Below are 19,398 nucleotides of genomic sequence, written 5' to 3'. Positions count from 1 at the left end.
TTCCCCATTTTCCACGCAATACAAATGCGACAAGTCAACCTGGCATTTAAAGTCCTGCCCGCTCCCTTGGCTCAAAACTCGGCCCCAGATTTCCTTTCTGGCCTCATTTCTCATTTCTCATTCCTTCCCTGGTTGGCTCGTTTATTCAGTCAACCGTTCCACTTTATTTGCCTCTCGCCTCCTGTATGCCAAGGGCCGCGTTCTGCTCTGGGGAACAAAATAAGGCCCCTGTGCTCACTGAGCTCACAGACTCATGGCAGGTATAGACACACACACTGGTGAGTGCCATGTGGGGTTCGATAAGCACCATAATATGGGAAATGGAGGGTCCACAAGAACCTGTTCAAGGGGAGCCTAACTCTCCCTGGGGTGAGGGTACCACGTTGAGCCCTCAAGGATGAATAAGGGTGGCCGCTGGGAGTAGAAATATGTCTCATCAAGAATGACTTAGATATGAAGGGTGGTGTGGGGATTTCGGGGGACTGACACCACAATGGCGGTTCATGGCTTGGCAAGAAGCCCAGTTCCTGTAGCTGCTTATAAGCCTCGTCCAGGGGACTGCATCTTACCCTGGAAGAAAAAAAAAAAACTAGCAGTAGGGAGGTGATGTGGTCACCACCCTCCTGACTCAGCAATCTTTCAAGTGCTCTCAGACTCCCTGGCCTTCACCAGGGCTAGTCTTTCTTCCTGATGCCCCTCCCTTCCCCTCCCTCCTCCCCCACCTCTCCTCCTGGTACCGTCCTACCCCTTTCATGGTTGCCATCTGTTTCCCGAAGACTTCCTGCATCCTGGGGTCCGAATTCATTGTTTCTTCCTTTGGCACCTAGAGTCCATTACTTGTATGTTGCCATTTTCACATTCTCCATTATAGATGTTTATGTTAGTTGCACCTGTTTGTCTCCCTCCCTGGACCAAAAGTTCCTTCAAGGTGTATTTCTCCTGCATTTCCCAGAGCACTTAGCATACAGTGCTTTGAGCCAGGCCTCCCCCAAGCTCTAGTTCCACTGTTTGTTAGCAATGTGGTCTTGGACAAGTCACTTTATCTCTGAGACCTCGAGGTGTCTCATCTATAAAATGGGGTAATGATTTTTATTACATAGGATAATTGTGAGGATTAAGTAAAGTACCTAGTTAGCACTCAATAAACATTAGTCGCCTTCCTCCCGCCTCTGGTCCCTGGTTCAGAAAGATTGTTGCAACATCGTGGGAGAGCGTCAAGGGAGGGAGGAGGGCCGCGCTCTTCCCGTGGGTCCCGCGGACACACTGGGTGCACCTGAAAGACCTCACGGGCACTGGCTTGCGGAGCGGCCGGGCAGAGAGGCCGGATATCAGCACTGTTGCGCGAAGCCTTGGGCATCAGTGGTAGTCACTGCCACCCGTTCCTATATGGGCATTTTTGACAACTTCCGAGGAGTGCTCATCTTTGATGTAAACAGAAAGAAAACGCTGAAAACGATTCGCAAAAGCAAACTTTATAGTATGCGTCTCCTTGTCTAGGATAATACCCTAAACCAAGGTATGCTCGTAGGGAGAGGTAAACAGTCATCTGCCAGTGAGTCGTTTCCTTCCTGACCCGGTCGCTGCTCAGTCTGTGTACAGAATCTGTGCTGTGAGATCATAAGGGTCATTGTCATGGCTGTGATCATCCTTGTCATCACCATCAACGGCAGCCTCCTCCTCCCTCCCCTCATCCACCCACAGCTGCATGTGGGCGGGAGGCAGGGCAGGGGGCAGGGTCCCCCCCTCCTCACCTCCCATGCCATTCTATATAGACCCCGTGGCCACACATAGCCTCGTGGGTCACTGCTCTGCTTGTATACGTACTTGATTCTTCCAGCAACCCCACGAGGTAGGTAAGGCAACTACCACTCTTTTAGTCGGCAAGGGGTTGGGGTGTGGAGGACCTGGGTGACTTGGTCAAGTCACAACCCAGGCTGGGAGTGGAGGGGGATGTGTAGGGCTAGGGCTGAGACTCAGGTGGTTTGAAGCCTGCAGAGGGCTGTGTGAAACAGAGGACAGCCTTGTTTCTTGGCAAAATGTCACCGTGAAGTCTGAGGAATTTATAAAGCACGGGTGGAAGCTGGTCTCTTTTTCTACTTCCTTTTGGTCCTTGGAATACCTACTGTGTGCCCAGGACAGGCAAATGTTGGTTGCATAAATAGAGACTAAAGGAGCATGGGAAGGGGAATAATGAGATTGCCCTTGGGTTTATGGGGCTGGTGTGATTTCAGGAATATTCCACAGACGCTCCCTCCTGCCTTCCCGCCTTGGCACGCTGATGTGTGAAATTGCAGGAACATATATATTTGTCCTCTGTGGAAGCAGATCTTCATCTCTACTGCTTTACTCGCGTTGCCTCGTGGAAAAGGCAGAAATGTCATTGTACTGGGGATACAGGGAAGGAAGGACTGGTGTTCATTGGGTCACATTTGTCTATTGAGCAGCGTTAACATTCCAAGTCTGCGTGTTGTCTGCTTTCTTCTGGACCCACCTGGACTCTGACGTGGTTCCTTGCACTTTTACTTTTCATGCTTTAAACTGCCCTCTCTCTCCCTGCAGGTGTTTGGGGAAAAAGTTTTGGCCAAAGAACAGAAGTATTTCTCTTTATCGAGCCAGCCTCTCGATGAATTTAAAAAGCTAGTAAGACAGGTTGTGAAAGGTTTAGAATTGCAAGAGATGTATATCAGCGGGTGGAGTTTTCAATAAGACCCCTTCCATTTTCTACTCAAGATCATATTGGGATACAATCAGCCATCACCTGCATTGCATTGTCTGCTCTCTGCCGTGGAGATTTCTTTCCTGGGATTGTTTCAAATGATTCTGGACAGTGAAGACCACTCCCCTCTCCCCTCTCCTACTCCCACCCATCCCCACGAGGAGACTCCTTCATGGTCAGGGTCCTAAGACATAGTTTGGTCACTGCTTGCCTAGGGGCAAGGTGACCCACTTTCCTCTTTTATACTTGAGACATTTATTCTTTGACAACAATGACATTTAATGGCTATGTCTTCTTTCATATTTGGGGCCCTGGGAGCATGGTTTCCTCCAATCTCTAACGGGTTTATTACAGAATCACAGGCATGGAAAAAAAAATCTCATGATTTACAGCAAGATATAGAGACTTTGAAGAATACCTCATCTTTCATTCCCTTCTCTTTATTGTAACCTCCGCAAATTATCTCTTGGGAAAGGAGGCACGCCAGGCTTGAGTTTCTGGGTTCTCCTAGAGTTTGTCAAATCCTTGTTTTTCTCAAGAGAAGGGTGGAAAGTCACATGGCAGGCGGCCGTGGTGTTTGACCTTCAAGGCCAGAACTTCTAAGTCTGGGTACTTGTAGGGAGCTGCCTCAAGGTTAGCACTCTGACCGTGAGTGCTGTGTGGGTGGGGTCCCTTTGGTGGGAGGGAGGAAGTGCTGGGCTGTGGTGTTCAAGTCCAGCTGCGGCTCATAGTCACCCTGACCGCTTCAGTCAGAGTCCCTGGAGGTGGACCCAGGCATTGGGATTTTTTTTTAAATCTTTATTTATTCTTGAGAGACAGACAGACAGAGCACGAGCGGGGAAGGAACAGAGAGAGATGGAGACACAGAATCCGAAGCAGGCTCCAGGCTCTGAGCTGTCAGCCCAGAGGCCAGCACGGGGCTCGAACTCACGAGCCGTGAGATCATGACCTGAACCAAAGTCAGATGCTTAACCGACTGAGCCACCCAGATGCCCTCAGGCATTGGGACTTTTTTAAAAGCCTTCCCATACCCAAAATGTGGACATGATTGAACACACAGATTCTAATATTCAATATGAACCACTGATCTAAGGCAGTCTCCAGTTCTAAAGATTGTTAGAAAACATTTAAACAAAGTGAATATTTTTATCTCTATAGTTCCTTCTATCTATTATCTAGTAGGAATAAGAACCTAGAGGGAGAAGTACGTAGTACCTAGCAGAAGTGCCTAGTACCTTGTGAAAGAATTGTCCAGTACCTTGTGGGAGAAGTCCTTAGTACCTTGTGGGAGAAGTACCTAGTATCTTGTGGGGGAGAAGTACCTAGTACCTTGTGGGAGAAGTACCTAGTACCTTGTGGGAGAAGTACCTAGTATCTTGTGGGAGAAGTATCTAGTATCTTGTGGGAGAAGTACCTAGTATCTTGTGGGGGAGAAGTACTTAGTACCTTGTGGGAGAAGTACCTAGTATCTTGTGGGGGAGAAGTACCTAGTATCTTGTGGGGGAGAAGTACTTAGTACCTTGTGGGAGAAGTACCTAGTACCTTGTGGGAGAAGTACCTAGTATCTTGTGGGAGAAGTACCTAGTATCTTGTGGGGGAGAAGTACTTAGTACCTTGTGGGAGAAGTACTTAGTATCTTGTGGGAGAAGTACCTAGTTTCTTGTGGGAGAAGTACCTAGTATCTTGTGGGAGAAGTACTTAGTACCTTGTGGGAGAAGTACCTAGTATCTTGTGGGAGAAGTACCTAGTACCTTGTGGGAGAAGTACCTAGTATCTTGTGGGAGAAGTATCTAGTGTCTTATGGGAGAAGTACTTAGTATCTTGTGGGAGAAGTACCTAATATCTTGTGGGGGAGAAGTACCTAGTACCTTGTGGGAGAAGTACTTAGTACTTTGTGGGAGAAGTACCTAGTATCTTGTGGGAGAAGTACCTAGTACCTTGTGGGAGAAGTATCTAGTATCTTGTGGGAGAAGTATCTAGTGTCTTGTGGGAGAAGTACTTAGTATCTTGTGGGAGAAGTACCTAATATCTTGTGGGGGAGAAGTACCTAGTACCTTGTGGGAGAAGTAATTAGTACCTTGTGGGAGAAGTACCTAGTTTCTTGTGGGAGAAGTACCTAGTACCTTGTGGAAGAAGTACCTGGCATCCAGAAGGAGAAGAAGGGGTGAGCAATGGTACCCCTAGCTCCAACACCTCCTACAAGCCTGGAGTCTGTAAATCTTCACCATGTAATCCTCACCCCAGCTCTTCTAAGTAGGCCCACCATTCCAGCAGAATTCACAGGAAGTTGGACACGCTGAGGTTCACCTGGTAGCTAAAGGTAGAACCAGGATTTGAATGCAGGCCTGCTGGGCCCCCAAGTTCAATTTCTTTGCTTCTCACCTGGATAGCGTCTAGTGGGTCGGGTGCTTCAGCCCCCCTCTAGCCCCTACGATAGCAGGTAAGATCCCTTCCTTCTCTGAAGCCATGGACAATAGGATCTGTTATAACTGCACCCTCCAGATTGCCTTGGGAACCCCAGGGGTCAAGAGTGCTTTCCTTCTGGTTCACAGGACCACCAGTGTTCCCCCAATTCTCCCAGTGTCGGCCTCCAAATGAATCCCCCAGCCTGCCCCGCACAGAAGCACCAAAGCATTTTTTTAAATCTGTATCCTGATTTCCAGCTTGGGAAGAACAGTCCCCATAACCACGGCTGCCTCTGAACTGTCATTTTTCAGAATCCCTCCAAGAACCTGGGACTGTGATTCACAAGTCACAGCCCTGTGGGTGTTAGCAGTGCGTTCTGACTGTTCCTCTCAGGTTGTCCTGTTCTCTTCAGCGGGGTGACAGCATGAAGGGGCATGGAAGCCTGAGGAGGAAATGTAACAGGTCTCTGGGTGTCCATTAAAAGCCAATTATGCAGAAACTGCACAAGAAGACGGGCTCAGCAGAAGCACGATGGTGTACGTGCAAGGGTTTTGAGTCACAGGAAAGGCCGTATGCGTCAACAGTCTGATCTGACTTCCCTCTCGCCCCACGCACACCTGATGTGACCCTAGGACATATTCCTGTCGGTGGTCCCGTTCTGCTGAAAGTCAGGTCCATCTGGGAATCGTGGTCGATCCTGAGTATTGGCTTAGAGAAGGCGGCGAGCCGATTGGAAGGTGTTGGGAAGATGGCAGCCAGCACCGGAGAGGGACCTGAATTCATGTATGACGACGAAAAGAAACAAAGCGAGGGCAGTCTGCATAACTTGGAGCGGACTCAGGAGAGAGCGGCAGCTGCCTTCTTTACGGCCTCCAGGGCTGCCTCCTGTGTGTCAGGCCAGACCAGGCCAGGCTATGCTGCAGTCACGAAATAAGCCACATAGGTTGCAGCGGCTTAATAACTACCATAGTTTGTCTCTCACTCTGCTGAAGTGCAATGCGGATGGTGAGTTCGCTTCAATTTTGTGGTAACGCCATCTGGGACACGGAGCCTTGGTGACAGCTGCCATGAGGGCAGAGAGAGAGGGAGGCGGGTATCAGCTTCAGGTCGCCTCAGCCTGGATGTGACAGAGCCATATGACCAGTGAAGCCAAAAACATTTACTATCTGGCATTTAGAGGACAAAGTTTGCCAGTCTGACATAGAAAATCAGCTGGCTTCTGAAATCTTTCCTTTTCTTTATTCAACGTGATTTCTGTAACACCATATGGCAAACACTGTTTTAAGTGTTTTACAAATATAAACTCCTTGAATCCTGATAATAACTCCGTGAGGGGGATATTATTATCCCCATCTCTCAGATCAGCAGATTGATGTCTAGAGGTGCCACATGAGTTGCAGTAAGGGTGAGGTCAGCCCAGGGTTCAAAACCAGGCGCTGGGATTCCAGAATCCTTGCTCTAACCACTGCCCTCTGCATGCCGCGAAAGCTCACTGCGAAAACCCAGGCTTGAGGTGCTTGGGGGTGACGAGAGGTTGGAATGCATAGGGCTCATCAGCTCACAGGGAAGCAGCGCTGGAAAAGGCTCAGAGAGCACTGGAGCCAACGCTCTCCTGTATCAGAGAACGGCTAGGCTTCTGGGGAAACTGAGGCCCAGGAAGCGAAGTGGGGTCTTCAAACTTTCCCAGCAAGCTCCGGTTGCCCTAGCAGGTTAAAGGCTAGTGAGAGGTGGCTGGACCAAAGCTCCTAGATGACAACAACAAAGGCGTTTTCATTATGGAAACCGCAGGACAGACCCAAAAGGAGAGAGAACAGTTTTGCGGAACCCCTACGCCCCTTCCCCCAGGCGAATAACTGACGACGTTTGGCCAATCTCATTTCACCTATCACTTGCCAACGATTTCAGAGTGGGGAGCGGACTTTCTAAAATAAATCCCGGACATCCTGTTATGTTACACACAAATACCCTAGTGTCCAAACTCATTTTGGTGGAGGATTCGGGAGAGAAAGTGAGGCGTAGAGCAGTCCTCTGGGGCAGAGCCGGTCCCTGGGACCGGGGAGGGCACTGCTGTTTTCCACGACTGTCAGAGGAAGGTTTGCACACACCCGTTCCTCCCTGGCCCTTGATTCCCTCCCCTGTGAGTAATGCCAGTGCCTGCCAGACTCAGGGCTCCTGGTGGGGGGGAAAAAAACACCTCGTGGAACGCTGTCTGCAACCAAGATGAGAAACAAAGTATCTTGAGTGGATCCTTTCTTCACAACCAGCCTCCCTTTCCAAGAGCAGCCTCTGCCCATGTGGGGCCTCTGTGCCCTGCTGGGTGGGTGTCCACATCAGCTGAATCACGAGTATCGCCCCTATTATCTTATTTACCCGAGTTTGTCATTTTCCAGCAACGTGAGTCACCCCTTGAAAGGGAAACAGAGAGCCTGGGGAGATGAGCCTCTGGTCAAACCCTCACAGCCCCTCCTCTGGAAGCTGAATCTTCCCCTTTGAACTCTCATCTGAGCACCCAAAAGTGGCGGGGGGGGGAGGTGTGGCCGGTCGAGGGGCGTTTGGCCTCTTAGAAGGGCCGCTGGGCAGATGGTGTCAGACTTGGGAGGGGGCGCGGCTAGGTGGCCTTGTGTAATTCTGGAAGCGATGTTCCCACTCTCCAAGCTGCCTGCTGGGTCTTCCCAGAAAGGGTGTCCTTTTCCATCACGCTGGAGTGGACCCTCCTGCAGCCCAGGAGAGAAAGGTGTCTACCCAGCATCCAAAGAAGCCCCCTCTTCTGGGGCAGCCAAGGTGGGACATAGGAGGAGGACCACTTCCTTGGGCCCTGGAGCATGCCCATGCTTGGCCACCCCAGGCTTGATAAAGCAGCCACCCCTATACACGGTCGTCCCCCTGTGCCAGCCACAGGTGCTACACTAGGTCCCCTGTGAACAGACCAGTTTGGAAGAGAGCCAGGGAATCCTTTTATGCCATCTCTTCCTGGGCCGGGACAGACACTGGGCTTCCCACTTCCTCTGTAGCACCGCCCCCCCCCCCCCCCCCGCCCCCCGTAACCTCTTCCTTAGGTGCATTTTCATACTGATTTTTAATTTAACAAATGCTCATACAGCACTATTCTGCTGTTAAAGCACTGTTTAAGTACTTTAGAACTATTAGCTTATTCTAACCTTCAGACTGACCCTTGGAGGCGAGTAACATTATCCTTGCTTTCCGGGTAAGGAAACTCAGGCACAGAGAGGTAATTGCCCGAGGTCCACAGCCAGCATCGTAGAGAGTCTACTAGCCTCGCTCCAGAGTCTGGGTCAGGATCCCTAAGCTCTGTCTTCTCATTTAAGTCCTACAACCACCCAGCAAGGTAGGGATTATTGCCACCTACTCAGGACACTGAGACTCAGAGAGGTTAATTTTGCTCAAGGTCACACAGATATAACTGACAAGATGGCAATGGAATTCGCTTTTGTCTGACCCCAAGCTGACACAGACTGAACTAACAGCTCAGACTACGGAGGAAGAACATTCTACCTTTATGAGTGTACATAGCATGAGTCCTTTCCTTAAATCTCCTGTAGCCAATCAGGAACACCCCCTTCCCATTACCTGAATTCTTCTTTCTCTTCTTCCATTTTCTTTCTTTATCTCTACCTGTCACCGTGTTTGGACCCTCTACTTGGAAGGCGAATAGCAGTACTGATCACCAAGGGCATATTGTATTATCTTTGAGTATAATAGGAGTGCTGCTAACATTTTCTTCTTTCTTTTCCAAGGACAGCGGTTTACTGTGGCTCTTTAGTGCCCAGGAAGAGCCCTGCATCGGGAGGAAGATAGTGGAGGTACTGACTGTGGCTCCACCTCTTGCTTCCAAGAGAACTTGGACAAGTCATGTATCTTGTCTGATCTTCAGCGTTACCATGTAGCATCGGACAAGATCTAGGGTTGGTTGTTCAAATTTTTACATTTAGCTTCTTTTTTTTTTTTTTAAGTTGCAGAATATGTTGGTTACAAGAAATCTTAAAAGTACCTCCAAATACAAAAGAGGTACCGTATTTGTTAATGTATCATGGTGGCCATGGAGGGCTCTGCCGAGCTTAAGTTTGGAAATCAATGCATTAGATAATAACAAACTGCATGATTATATGAAGCCAAGAGGATCAATATATTAGTTTCCTAGGTAAAAAAATTACCACACATTTGATGGCTTAAAACAACTGAAATGCATTGTCTCACGGTTCTGGAGACCAGAAATTCAAAACCAAAGTGTCGGCAAGGTCATGCCCACTCCAAAGACCATACAGGAGAATCCCTCCTTGCCCCTTCCTGAACTTCTGGTGGCTCTGACAACCTTGGCATTCCTTGGCTTGTAGCTACATCACACCAATCTCTGCTTCTGTCTTCACATGGCCTCCTCCCCTGTGTTCTGTATCTTCTCTTTTGTCTCTTCCAAGGACACATGTCATCGGATTTAGGCCCCACCTGGATAATATAGGATGTTCTCCACCCAAGATGCTTAACTTACATGTGCAAAGACTCTTTTCCCAATAAGATCATAGTCACAGGTTCTAGGGATGTGGATGTGGATGTATGTATCATGTAGGGCCACCATTCAATCCACTGCAATCGGTAATACCTTATAAGCACCTAGTATATACCAGGCATTGTGCGAAGCCTGCCAGACAACAGAGATACTTAAGATAAAAATGCTGCTCCCTGGAAACCTCGAGGCTCATTTGAGAATCTCTGTTTAATTTCAGGCCTCCTCCCTCCCTTTATTCCTTTTAAAGATAGGTTTATGGAGATATAATTTACATGCAGTAACCTTCACCCTGGTTAGGTATCCAGCTGATGAAACAGGCTTAGAGAGGTAGAATTATTTGCTCCAGAATACACAGGGAGGAAGTGGCAGAATCTGGGATTTGAGCCTATGTTCCCTATCACCAGGGCTTGCATTTCAAACCAGCGGTCTCCATGGTCTCTACTCTTTCTTTGGGTGCTTCCACCTCCTCCCCTGGCAGATGAAAAGGCTGGCAATATGCTTTCTAGAGGATCTGAGAGCTCTGACATTGGAAACTGTCATGGTGAAGTGCAGAGAAGCACTCTTTATTCAAAGGAACCCTTCAGGACGAGGAGAATCTTCCTGAGATGGAAATTTGTATGCCTTCCAGAAGCATTTGGCTGATTTGTGTCTATGTGCTGGTTAAATGGATTTACAGCTCATGATATCTCATTTCAATTTAACTAATCCTCACAAAATGGACAAGTGATTTAAGTGGTTCCATGAAGGAACTGCAAGCTGAAGGTAATATTAATGAGGCAAACCCGAGGGACCTGTGGGAGGATGGCCGGCTGGATGCTTCTGTAACTCCTGGTGCTTTTGCCACTTTTCAGCGAATGACTGGATAAAAATAATGGCAGTCTAATTACATCAATCACAGCATTGGTTGAAAGACTTAAAAAAGTATTGAGAAGACTATTTGAAATATGGCCTTTCATCCGCTGTGGTTAATGATGAGTCTCTCTTTGCATCTTGACATAACTGATGAGGGTATGAAGCCATCACAATTAGCAAGACACTAAGAATTTTTTTCCCCAGCTGGTTAAAGGCATGATACTCAATCCAGGCCTTTACAGATTTTGGTTAAAACTCATAATTTTGAATTTATTACTTAAGAGCAAAAGTGGGAGGCCATAATCCATTGGTCAAATGCTTGCTCCCCTTGCTATGGTAAAAAGGGCTGAAGAAATACCTGAAAACTACCTAGGGACACATTAAAATGGATTCCGTAGTCATTAAATATTGTTGCAAGATTCATAGACCTTGTTGCTGAAGAGTTGAAGGGACATCAAACAAATAATTCAGTGTGAGAGATTTGGTATGCAATTGGTGGAAAGTACAATATTTCTAGCACGTTTCAGCTTATGCTGTTTCTAGATTGCTCATGTCAGTCATGAAACACATTGGTGGGCCCTTTCTTATGAGCTCTTTAAGAAAAGATGTGCCAGAAAAAATTATGTTCTCAACAGTAACTAAATTTCTTTTTTTTTTAATTTTAAATGTTTTTATTTATTTTTGAGACAGAGCATGAGCAGGGGAGGGGCAGGGAGAGGGGGAGACACAGAATCTGAAGCAGGCTCCAGGCTCTGAGCCGTCAGCACAGAGCCCGACACGGGGCTTGAACTCACAGAGTGTGAGATCATGACCTGAGCTGAAGTCGGACGCTCAACCGACTGGGCCACCCAGGTGCCCAGTAAATGAATTTCTTAACAAAAGCAATACTTTGGGTATTTATGTCGATTAGAGTGGAAAAAAAATTTCATGAGCTAGCACCCTATGTGAAATTTATTTGCTGCTTTGTCCACAGCAAGCTATGTAAGCCAGGAAGTTTAAGCCGCAAAAGTACAGAGCACAACAGGCTCTCATTGATGTGGATCATTACATAGAGGCAAGAAGTTTAAAATATGGCAGAATCTTTATAACACTTTGTAATTAGATAGGAACTTTGCCCGGAAATATTTTATTCAAGAAGGGATTCCCTTATTCTCTTCTGCCCAAGTGTTTGAAATGGCGAGTGAACAAATTCAAGGGTTCAAATTATTTGATCTTTTCCAGGCTGACAAGTAGCTGTGAGGAGTGAGCTATAGCAGGTACATTTGAAAAAAAAAAAACACAAACAGTGCACTTAAGTTGTCCCCACAGGGTAGATGTCACCACTTAATAACGAGACAGTAACTGCCTTCTGAAGAAACGAGTAAGCTGTGGTGAGATGCCATCGTACGTATGTGCACCAAGATGGCCAAAATGAAAAAAGATGGACAATACCAAGAGGAGGTGAGAATGTGGAGCGCTCAGACTTCCAACCTTGGCCGGAATGCAAATTCTCGGAACCAGTCAGGCAACTGTTCGGCACTGTCTAAAAAGCAGAACATAAGCAAACCCAGTGACCCAGCAATTCCACTGCAGGGACATACCTGATGGAAATTCAAACAGGCTCTTGGAAAAGGCAGGCTTTGCAATGCGCATAGCAACACTGTTTCTAATATACTAACACTGAAATTTATCCAACGTCCCATCAAAAGCAAAATGGATCAACTTATTGTGCATTGGCAGGAGACAATCCCCTACGTGATGAGAATAAGTGATCCATGACAACTTCAGTGATATGGATGAATCTCACAAATAAAGTTTTGAGCGAAATGAGCCCGACACACAAAACGGTGCCTCCTGTATGATTTCACTCACATGAAGTTTAAAGAAACACAACAAACAGGCGAAATGAATCTGAAAGCTAGGATAGTGGTTACCTTGGCCATGGAAATAACTGGAAAGGGCACAAAAGAGCTTTTGATAATGTGACTGCAGATAATGTTCTGTTTCTTGTTCTGTGTCTTTAGCTGGGTGTGCTCAGTTAAATACAAATACATTCATCTGTACACTTGTGATGTGTACATTTTCCTGTATGCATGTTGTTCTTGAATACAAAGGAAAAAAAGATACTTTTCCCATGAAGACAGTGTTTGAGCACTGAGGATGTGAAACATTTCCAGTGGTAGTATTGTTAAAAATGATGTGTTATAACTGAGATTGTGTTCCTGGAAGGACTGAAACAGAATATTCTAGCCTGTTTTAAGTTTCCAAAGGTAATGTTATTGAATGTTCAACTAGTTTTTTTTTTTCTTTTTAATTCCAATAAATCGTGGGGAGAATGGATTGTTATCAGGGAGTTTAGAGATGTACTAGCCAAATTTCACCAAAAACCTTTGCATAACTGGTAGATGGAATTGAAAAATGAGTATTATGACTGAGTAAGGTAACAATGCTGTGTTTCTTTCGTTTGAATTTACATGTCTCTTCCAGTAATGACAGGCACTAAAAGCAAGTGTCAGAACAAACTGAATTTAGGACCAAACCATTAATCACTATGTCATACAGATTAATCCAAGATTGAAAAAACTGAGAAAAGCATATTCAAAATCATATTGGTCTCACTAAAAGAATTTGTATTATATCAATAATTTTTCACGAAAGCAAAAGAGTTCTTAAGAGTCGCTAAATAAAATAAAAATTAATAAAAATTCTTTAATTCATCTTGATTTCAACCTTTTAAAGTGACATTTTATGTATATTTTATAATACTGATAATATATTAGAATAATAATATGTATAGGTAAATTAGAAATATACATGCATGCAGTGACAGTCTGTGCTTGAAGTTTCATTGTTGATAGGGTGCTCAATCAGAAAAAAGCTCAGAGACGGTTGGTCTCCACCAGCAGTTAGCCGTTAGAAACAGGTTATTTTAATTGATATGGGTGAGGAACCAAAGAGATGAAGTACTGAATTCTCAACGTGCCACTTACTGCCAAAATGTGCCAAAATCTGTGATTCTGAGCAATCAGTCAATGTACCTGGATCTGGGTGTTCTCGCTAGTAGAACAGAAAGTTAGCCTCTGTTGGAAAAAGTTTGTCCAGGTAATTAAATGAGTCAATATACGTAAATTTCTTAATACCTTGAGTGGCTTATGGAGGTTTAATCAATAGTCACTTCTACTGTCACATAGTCATTTACTAGTGTTTTCCAAACTTGCCTCATGATAAGGATCTTCTGCATGCTTAGGAAAATGCTTGGGTCTACCTCAGATTTTCTGAATTAAAATCTTCATGGGTAGAACCTTGGAGGTTGTATCTTTAAAAGGCAATTTTTATGGCCGAGCAAGTTTGAGAAAGACTGATTTACAAGGTGCTGAAGCTCTCTTCCCTTTAATGATTAGCTCCATGTATGAATCTTACCTCATAAGAGCCAGAAACTCTCATAGGACCATCTCTGTCCTGCACAGCGTCCAGCAGAGAGCTCTATAACCCACTGGGTGGAGAAGGCCAAGGTGAGAGCTCCATGTCTGGGCTGATAAACAAAAAATGGGTCCTAGTTGGACCCATTGGACCCACTGGAGAGACTGGGAGAGGCAACAGGCTGACATGTCTGCAGGAGAGGGGCAGCGTGAAGTAGGAGGAACTTCCCTCTTGGGCTTGGGCTCAGAAGTAGGACTAGTTCCTTGGGGGGCTAAGTGGGAGATGCTGGAGGGAAAGCATGGGGCCCAGGCACACCGGGAAGGCTCTGAGTCCTAAGTCCTATGTCCGAGGTGGGAGCTGACCACAACTGACCGATAAAATTAGACGGGTCCAGGATGGGATAGACGTGGTGCTTTACGTTTGACCTTGTTGACGAAGATCCACACATTCCATTCCCATTGACTTAGGAGACACTGGTCCTTGAGACGGAGGCTTGTCCTGTGCATGAGGATCGAGCAGGCTAGAAGCATAGGGGGTGCCTGCTTATTCAGGCTGGCCTATATTCGGTGCTTAATAAATGCATGCACATTCAGCATGCAGTTGGGTAATCCCACTGAATCGTCTCTTGTCATTTTGTCTTCTGTGCATCCAATTTTCTTCCCTGTTCTTCTCCCTGCCTCCGCAAGGAAGACTGTCCCGGGTGGGCAGCACTCTCTCCCTGTGTTTGCTCTTCCCTAGCACAGACGCTCTGCTGTGTCCTGACAGCCCTGAGTTGCCCTCAATTTGAAGGTGTGGATAATTAAGCTAATGAACACTTTTCCACTGGCTGCTGAAAGCCTCATTAATCTACACACATGTTGCCACAGGCAAATTATGGCGTCAAGGGTGGGAGGATCAACAAAAATAACTTCAGAAATTCATTAATCAGACTTAGTCAAGCTCACTGTTTGGAACGGGGAGTTCTTATCCAGCCGTGGCCAGAGGATCAGATTTTTTTTTTTCCCAGCTACATGAAAGGGACTTCTTAAGCAATATTTCGGAACATCTAGGTTATTGTACTGGTATTTATGACTCTAGTGGTTGATGCTAATGAAATCTGTCCGAAGACTTCCGTGTGGAGGATTCGAGAAATGCTGAGTGGATGATCAGGTTTCCAAGCACACAAGAGGGAAAATATGATCACGAGATCACACGTAAAAACATACCTAGCTCTGATGGAAGTGGTTCACGCCACCAAATAGTCATTTTCTCCCCAACATTTCACAGGTGTCCTTGGAGTCATTTGGAGCTAGTGACTCCTTCCTGTTAATGCATGGTGAGCAGGGGCAAGATCTGGCATGCCTCCATGGCCGCCTCAGAGCCCACCGTTCTAGATGGCAAAATAACAAGATGGGGAACTGCTTGACCCATATGGGATTCACATGCATGAAGAATAAAGCATATGATAAGCCATGGAGATCTCCTCCTTATCTGTTAATCAGCAGAGTCTGTTGCCTCCTGGTCTATTCGCCAACCACTTAAGGCTAAGGGTTGTTTTTTTCGAATATGGTGATTAGATTAGTTGTCTCATATCCTCATGAGCAGAGTGTCTGGATTGCAGCATGGCCTTCAACAGGCTCTTCTATGGATAAGTTGGGGTCTTTTTCAGACATTTGGGGTCATGGGTGCCGGATGATAAAATAGTTACATGGATTCTAAGCTTCCTGAATAACCATTTACCCTGAAAGTGCTCATTAGCAAATTAACGTGAGCCTCAGGAGAGAGTCTCTACTCAATGTTGTTCAACAGTTTAATCGGTGACTTGGGTGTGCTACTGAGAAGGGAAACACACTGAGGGTCTTGACCGACAGAGTCAGAACTCAAACTCTGGCAGTCGAGAACAATGGGCTTCATATGACACGATGGGAGAAAAGCATCACATATGAATATGAGACATGAGATTTGAACAATAGCATCACAGGAGAGGAGGCGTGAATTTGAAGAGCATTTTGAAAGTAGCTGTGAGTAGGCTAGTAACCAGGGCTCGAGACCAACTAAGGGTCCTCTAAGCTCTAATAATCTCTTATTCCCCAATACTCTCTCTACCTACAGACCTATTTAGGAGAGTGGAAAGTGGGTGAAATGGGGAGAGAAAAGAGAAAGAACACGTGGTCTGGGATTCAGTTGACAAGTCTTCAAATCCTTTAATAAATTTGAAGCCAGGCCCTTCAAAGTTAGCATTGAAAGGAGAATCTTCGTGAAGAATCTTCGTGACTGACCTTAGAGGACATGGATTTGATTTATTAAGATGGCCAGGAGCTCCTCTCACTGCTTGAGGTAATGCGAGACCAGAAGCCCAAAGTTACTTTTGGGGACTTAGGAAATCTCCATTGTACATCAAAGTTACACCAACTCAGAAGCTCTGTAAACACAAAGAGGATCTGAATTCGCTGGAGGTCCTGATCCTGGTTGAAGTTTCTGGTGGCTTTCCTCAGTCACCGTCATTTAGTGACACTCTATCTTGGACAAATACAATAGTAATAAACAACTAGGATCTTGGGCTTTTTTTCCTTAGAATTCTAAAGGTCACATTTCCCTCTTCATGCGCTTACAGTGTTTGATGTTGTGGTGGTCATGCCCCATTGAGAAGAAAGCATTCTCTTAGAAAAGGTGTGAAGAATCGGGAACCAAAGCACAGTGTCCCTGTCTCCCTGGGCTCCACAACTGGGGCCAGCGACTAAGTGTGCACACAGGTTTGAAAAATGAGCTCAGAGGTGGACAGAGAAATTCTAGATTGCAAATACAATAACCCACAACAAAACCAGACCGCCTCCAAAATATCATCAACCTACAAAACATCAGGAAAATAAACCTCTAAGTCAGAGACACAGTGAAAGGTAATTGTCCTAATTCTTCAGTGAAATTTGGCACGGCTGGTTGAGTCCCAGTATAAAGGCAACCCATTGGTCAGGAGAATTTTGGAAGGCCATTGGTTCCCTTTTGTGTTCAAATGATGGGCATTGATGGAAGGAAGATGTTTCCCCTTGTAATGGAGATGCTTGGGAAAATTCTCAAATGGGTGGAGCCCATGGCAATGTCTTGGAACGGTTAGGATGTATTTTTCCTTCTTGTGGACCCCAGATGAGATGAGAGGTCATGGTATCGCTCTGCAGCCAGGAATGTCAAATCTATAGCACCATTTCCTGAAGACTGGCTGTGTCCCTGCCCACACCAGGGGCTAATGAATACCAGACAGGGAGCCCTTGCTTAAGGCCCTTCTGTTCAGGAATGCTGCTTGCTTCCTGCCTCTAGATTGAGGCAAAAGCATCCCTTTTGTTTTCCAAATTAGATGAAAGAAGATTGTGATTGGATTTTTCATGGGCCCACAATTTATGCTTCAGGAACGTGACTGAACGATTATGCCCTCTATCTCCCCCATCCCCCTCCCCCCACGCTATGCCTTTGCTGGAGCATGTGCAGTAATCCCTTTATATCCTCCTCGGCAAACTGCAGGCAAGCCCTATCCGCCCCCCATCCTGGGGGGGCCCAGGGCCGGGCATTGCTGGGGTTCAGGAATGCACAGGCATCGAGTACCATGCCTTTAGCAAGAGGGCTAGAAGCAGTGTGGGAAATATTAAGCACTACATTTGAGAGGGAGCAAGGGGCATGTGACATGTGTGACAGGTACCCTTTGCATGGTGTTCTAGTATTTTCCTTTCCAAGTTTGGGGACCTTACAAAAGCTACTTAAATGGGTAAACAGAGCAGCCTGAATGGTATGCCTGTAAGCAGAGCAAGGGATTGTGGCCATGGCCTTCACCTTGGGTCTTCAGTGGGGTCAGTGTGATGTACTTGTCATGCTTGTGTTCTTACTTCAGTTCTGCCCCTTCCCTTTGGACATGATTGCTTTTAACCTCACTTTCCTTACCTGTAAAATGGGAATGCTATCAAGGAGGGGGTGCTGTTGAGAACATCGTCTGTTGTTATATATATGAAGCACCTTGCGTGGCCCCTGCATATGGCTGACACTCTTTTTCTCTCACTCCTGGCTCCGAAGATTTGTTTTATCCTGCTCAGTGCAAATGTATGGAGTTTGAACTTGAAGAAAGTTACGGAAAGTTAGGGACGTACAGCCTCCTCCTTTTACAAATGAGGAGACCGAGGTCAGAGAAGTTAAGCCATGTTCCCAATGTCATGACACTGAGGTCTTGACTTTTTATCTAGCGATTGTTTTATGGTTTGATCTTCTCTTGAGATTGTAGAAGCCACTAATGCGTCAGTGTTTGTGAGCAAGACAATCGTACAAAGTAGAAAAGACCAATCAGAAGTATTTGTCCACGTTCAAGCATAGCTATGTGCATGCCCGGTGGTGGGGCTGATGATGGGTTGTCAGCAAATTAATTGCTGAAGATGCCTCAGAAGCATGACTTCCTGGGGACAAAAGCAGACAGGGAAACTTCTGGGTACTCTTTAGGGCTGGGCAATAGTGCAGAAGACACAAAGAATGTTAACGAGGCAGTTAAGAGTTACGGGGGGCAGGGGGAGTGTTCCCCAGGGAGATGGAGCCCCTGGTTCTGCACAAATGTGTATTAGCAGTTGAACACGGGTGACGTCCTTCAAAGTAACCAATATGCTCCACCACCCTCGTATTAATCCAGTTGGGTCTGGGATGGATGGGATATTTCAGCTAAGACATCCTGACTCACTGAGAGTCACCCTGGTGAACATAGGTGCTTATACAATTCCAAGGATTCCACTCCTGATTTAGTATTTTTTGGATGATTCAAAAAGTCTTCCAGGAGGTAAATGTGTCTCTAAGGTCACAACAATGAGCACTTGTCCTAGTGGGTGGCCCATAGAGGGAGCAGGTGTACATAGATAGGCAGACCTTACCAAGGGTAGGCTCTGAAGTTCACTGGATCGAGGTCTAGGATGCTCGTTATTACATCTCCATTGGAATGACAACTCCCATTTGATCATGCTCTTTACAAACCATGCCACTGTGAGATTGTCAAAGCATACACTGTTAGCCCCACTTTATTATTAAAAAAAATTTTTTTAATGTTTATTTTTGAGAGAGACAGAGTGTGAGTGGGGGAGGGGCAGAGAGAGAGAGAGGGAGACACAGAATCTGAAACAGGCTCCAGGCTCTGAGCTGGCAGCACAGAGCCTAACGCGGGGCACAAACTCTGGAATGGCTAGGCTGGAGTGACCTAGGCTGGAGTCGGACACTTAACCGGCTGAGACACGCAGGTGTCCCATGTTAGTCCCACTTTTTTTTTTTTTTTTTTTTTTAACGTTTATTTATTTTTGGGACAGAGAGAGACAGAGCATGAACGGGGGAGGGGCAGAGAGAGAGGAAGACACAGAATCGGAAGCACGCTCCAGGCTCCGAGCCATCAGCCCAGAGCCCGACGCGGGGCTCGAACTCACGGACCGCGAGATCGTGACCTGAGCTGAAGTCGGAAGCTCAACCGACTGAGCCACCCAGGTGCCCCGCATGTTAGTCCCACTTTAAATGAGGA

General features: G+C 46.3%; 1 long non-coding RNA gene across 1 annotated transcript in view; it reads left to right on the top strand.

Moving 5' to 3' along the window:
• Positions 1-1,691: 1,691 nt before the first annotated feature.
• LOC123585472 overlaps positions 1,692-19,398 on the top strand; it is a 52,724-nt gene continuing 35,017 nt past the window's right edge. The window contains exons 1-2 of the long non-coding RNA XR_006706216.1: positions 1,692-1,849; positions 8,878-9,045. This is a non-coding gene — a long non-coding RNA (uncharacterized LOC123585472). The remainder of the gene's footprint in view (positions 1,850-8,877; positions 9,046-19,398) is intronic.

This window comes from Leopardus geoffroyi, chromosome C3, assembly GCF_018350155.1.
Source record: "Leopardus geoffroyi isolate Oge1 chromosome C3, O.geoffroyi_Oge1_pat1.0, whole genome shotgun sequence".
Lineage (NCBI taxonomy): Eukaryota > Metazoa > Chordata > Mammalia > Carnivora > Felidae > Leopardus > Leopardus geoffroyi.
Note: the sequence above shows the minus strand (reverse complement) of the source record. Positions and strands in the feature narration are given on the sequence as shown.